This window comes from Cyprinodon variegatus, unplaced genomic scaffold, assembly GCF_000732505.1.
Source record: "Cyprinodon variegatus isolate N-32 unplaced genomic scaffold, C_variegatus-1.0 Scaffold559, whole genome shotgun sequence".
Lineage (NCBI taxonomy): Eukaryota > Metazoa > Chordata > Actinopteri > Cyprinodontiformes > Cyprinodontidae > Cyprinodon > Cyprinodon variegatus.
The window spans coordinates 212,957-217,639 of record NW_015151012.1 but is presented as its reverse complement, the minus strand read 5'-3'; positions in this window follow the sequence as shown (position 1 = coordinate 217,639).

Genomic DNA, 4,683 nt, shown 5'->3' with positions numbered 1-4,683 from the left:
CTCTCCACACACATTTATAAATAATAAAGCAACAATTTTGGCCCCATATAAACCCACCTCCTGCAGAATCTCTTCTAGAGCTCTCTTATTTATACTGCATCCAATTTGCAAACAGCATTAAAGCAATTCTATAGAACTTTCAGTTTTTGTCAGTTTTTAGATCCCCCAATGGAAAAAAAATTGTTTTGTTTAGCTTGAGGGAAGACAGCATTTCCCATGAGGACCAGCATGACCACACTCTTCCTGGTTCTGCTGATAGGTTCTTCTTGTTAAAAGGGAGTTTTCCTCTCCACTGTCGCTACATGCATGCACAGTGCGAGGGATTGAAAAGACTCAATGAGTCCTGGCAATCAGCTGGTTTACCTTCCTTTTGAGGAATATGATTGTGTTACCAATATAAATAAATTTGATATTTTCTAATTACAACTTGTCTCTGTGTGAGTCTCTCCAGGTTGAATTGGTCTATGGCAATAAAATCCAATGAATAGCACCAAGGTTGTTGTAATGTGACAAAAGTTTGAGAAGATGGAGGGGCATAAACACTTCTGCATGGTTCTGTGTAAGTTTCATAATACTTTTAGGCTTTTGTTTAGTATAAAAAAACAAAAAACAAAAAAACAACGCATCTAATTATTATATTATGGAGAGAATTGCCAGTAAAAATTATACTAAAAAAATATTGTTGCGCCTCCTAAACAGCAACTCAGATTTAGATATGTATACTCTTCTTAAAACTAAACAAATAAACCTGCCTGACATGGATCATCAACACCTGAGTTCCCTTTAAAATATGGATACTGCCCTGCCATAAAATGTCTCCTTTTTATGACCGAACTGTTTGCTAAGCCTGTTTTACAACTCATCAGACTGCATAACCTACGGCTTACAGATTTACGTGTTTAAGGAACATTTTACTGAGGCTTTACCTTTAAAAACAAAACTTTATGTGTTTTTTTCTGAAGCGGTTCCTGGAAAGGCTGCAAGTTTTTCATTTGCTTTCTAGGAACAGGCCAATAACGGGGACAAAGAATAAGCACGTGATGATGAAGCCCACTATGAAAGAATAACAGATTAATGTTTGAACAGAGTCCGCTCATCAACAGAGAGGCAGAAACAGATACGGTTGAGCACTAATGAGTCTTTCTGGCTCAACTAGAAGAAACCTGTTTTAACTTGTTGGGTGAATATTCCTTATGTTTCATCAGTCGGATAATTTTAATTAAACATTATTTTCTATATTAATGATTATGTTTAATATTCAGTGTTCAGCTTGAACAATGACAAATACTTTAAGGTTTAAGATAACCTAAAGCAAAAATGGGAACTTAAATATGAAGACATTATCAGAGTTGGTAAAACCTGCCGTTCTTGGTTTGTTGCTGATTTTCCGATTCATCCCATCAGTCAACTCATTAGATTGGAAAGATTCAAAGGTCTACAACCCATGTTTATATTATGTTCAGCAGTTCAAAAGAACAGATCGGATTGTGCATTCTCTGCCCCAATCAGATTGAAGCTATATTCAAAGCAAAATAATGATTGATAGGCTGTTGTGAGGCAACTTTTAAATCTGACCAACCAATCCAAGGAAGTCTTTTTTTTAGAAATAGCAAGAGCATTTCATCTGCTGAACTTTTTCCAAACCCTGAAATGGTGAGAAATATCTATCATTTAAATAAACTTTGATTTATCCAAAAAGTAATTCAATTTATAGTCAGCTTAGAGAAGCGCACTACTATGAGGAAAAATCACCCATCCATCTTTTTGTGCTTATCTGTCAGGGTGGTGCTGGTGCAGCAGTCTATGGGGGAAAGGCAGGGTACACCCTGAACAGGTCTCCACATAATAAAAAGGAATTCTTAACCAAGTGAAACTGACTTGAATTAAGAATATTGTTCTTAGAAGTTCAAATATTAGGTGTTTTCCCTTATTGAGACTCTTTCTTAACCCTTTATAGGGCTCTCAGTGAAATACTTTGAAAATCAAAATTTCCAGCCAATAGTGTTATTGGAATCCAGACCTTATTACATTTGTTACATTAAAAAAATATGGATAGTTTGATGGCAAAAATGTATGTCAATGTAATAACAGGAAACGCCAACTTGCCTGAATATATTAAGAAAAATAACAAAAGTTCTTCTATTAGAAATTAATGAAAAACACTTTCAGAGTGAAACTAACACATTTTTTTTTTTGGTCCAACTTAACCTTAGAGGCATTAATGCTGATACTGGCACTTACATTTTTTAGTTTATATACCTAAATATACTTCCTAACATGGCTTATTTACTTTTTAACTTTAATTTTTAACTTTTCAATTAGCTTTCTACTTTTTTTTTTCTTGAATTGTTAACTTTTGCTTTTCTACTTAATTTCCATTAGGTAATATTCATACAAGGTCTCATCTAATTAGTTAGATGCCAAAATAAGATGTACAGCCAAGTAGCATGATATTTGCTGAATGGCTGGATATACAGTAGATCTAGTGTTTCTAGAACTCACTGAGGGATGGAGGGGGGGGGGCTCCATTAGTAAGACAAGTGATCAAAAATGTTAACTTGCCCTGTAAAGGGTTAAGATAATGTTACTTATTTTAAGTTATTCTTTCTAAAGCACTCTTTCATAGATATTGTAATTTATCTTAAGTAGATTTGATACAAAATCAAGATATATCATTCATGCCGATACCAAAACCAATGTTTTTTAAGACATTTTTTCTTGTTTTAAGTTTTTAGTCTCAAGGTAAGATCTTCCATACATAGTCCATCACATATTATGCTCGAAATTAAATAGATCAATTTTAAGAAAACTGAATAAATTAATCTTTGATCAGTAAGTTAAACAAAGCAGTTTTACAGGAATAGAGCTAATAAAGGATCTTCTCTTGTTTGGAATCCTGAGGTCCATAGAAATATTGTTAAATTTTAACTCAGCCATTATATTATTTGCTGTTTAATCTAGCAATTTCATGTTCTCTTCATGTTTTTTTTTCTTTTTATAGTAGTTTCTTGCCTGACATTCTGTTCATCTTTGACGCCGTCTTTGAGGAAGGCACTGGCTGGGCTGCTGCTGCTGGCGGCTACATGTTCTCCCTTAGATTATACAGTACACCTGACCTGTCTCATAGTGCTTACCCTATCATTCTGCTAGACATATATTAGCTTACCTCTTAAAGTGACAAAATATATGCTTTCCTTAATGCTCTGGGTTTTAGTGCTGGCTCTAATGCTCTTCTCTCTTAGATGAAGTCACTAAACAAACTACCGCTGTCATTAGCCTTTTCCTTTCCTCTGATAAAGGAAGTACAGCATCTGCATTCTTTATACTCTATAATTGCTCTGCTCGAGCTAACTGAGGGCGGAATAGCTCTGTTAGAACAATATGATTCTGAAAGTCTGACTGACTAAATATGCTTCTGTGCTGATAGCACTATCCCCACCAGAACAGTGAGATGCATCTCCAATAATAACCCTGCATCACCGGTTATCTGTAGGAGCTGCTAAATAAGACTAAAAGAGCTTTCAGGAAGGGAGCAGGGAATTATTGAGGTTTACGCAGAAGCAACTTAATGTCAAGATAAGAGAAATGAAGGAGGCATACTGGAAGCGGCAGCCTAGTGGTTAGAGAGTTGCACTTGGAATTCCTGAGATTCTGAGTTCAAGCCCCACTCCCACAGACTGCCACTCTGGGTCCCTGAGCAAGACCCCTAATCCCACTCTGCTCTCCAAGGGGATGGGTTAAATTTCCTTTTCGTTGCTCTGTACTTGTGACAATATAATGACAATGAAACACTGGAGAAAAAAAGGAAGATGCTGGAAAGCAATATTATAAATGTGTTGCCAGGAGTGAAAAGATCCTAGGCTTCAAGCATAGGATATTCAGACAGGTGCGTGTTTGAAATTAGCCAATGCACTGAATGCATTCAATGCCTTGTTCAGTGCAGGAACAAGCTCAGCTTTTTTCTGTCATGCCCACAGTCAAACAGAAACCCTGCCCTCCTTTGACCTAAAGCTTCCCTCTCACACTTTAAACGTTTCATCTTCCACCTCAGCCATGAACCCTTCTGGTTCCATGGACTTGTTACCAGATCAGAAGATGATGCCACCACATCCTCCTTCCACATGTTTGTCTCTAAAGGTCAGTGAAAAGGCAACTGGAGAGATTGAATCACAATAGGGCACCAAGTCCAGATGCAATCAAGTCCCAAATCCTAAAGACATGTTTAGGGCAGCTCTGAGGGATTCTACAGCACCTCGTCAGCCTTAGCCTGACCCAGGAGACAGTTCCAGTGATGTGGTATTTCTACTTAAGAAAACGTAGCTAGCAGTCCTCAGTAACTATAGACCTTGTTGTCCTGACATTCCACATCAGCATAGTCCCAAAGAGATTCCTGTTGGACCATCTGAGCAAGCAAACAAGATCTTCCAATTTCTTATTGCCATGGAGTAACAGTTGAAGATGCAATCACAAACCCAGTCATTTAGACGAGGCATACAGCACTGTGAGGATCATATTCTTTGATTTATTCCATGCTGTCCTCTCTGTTGGGATCTGGAGCTGTACCACCTCTCTCCAGCAGAGCTGAGCCTCCAACACACCTGAGGCGCATCTCGTCATCAGTGCATCCTCCAGTATATAACCTGCCTTCAGGCCTTGCCTCAACGCCGCAGTGTTGATCCAGTT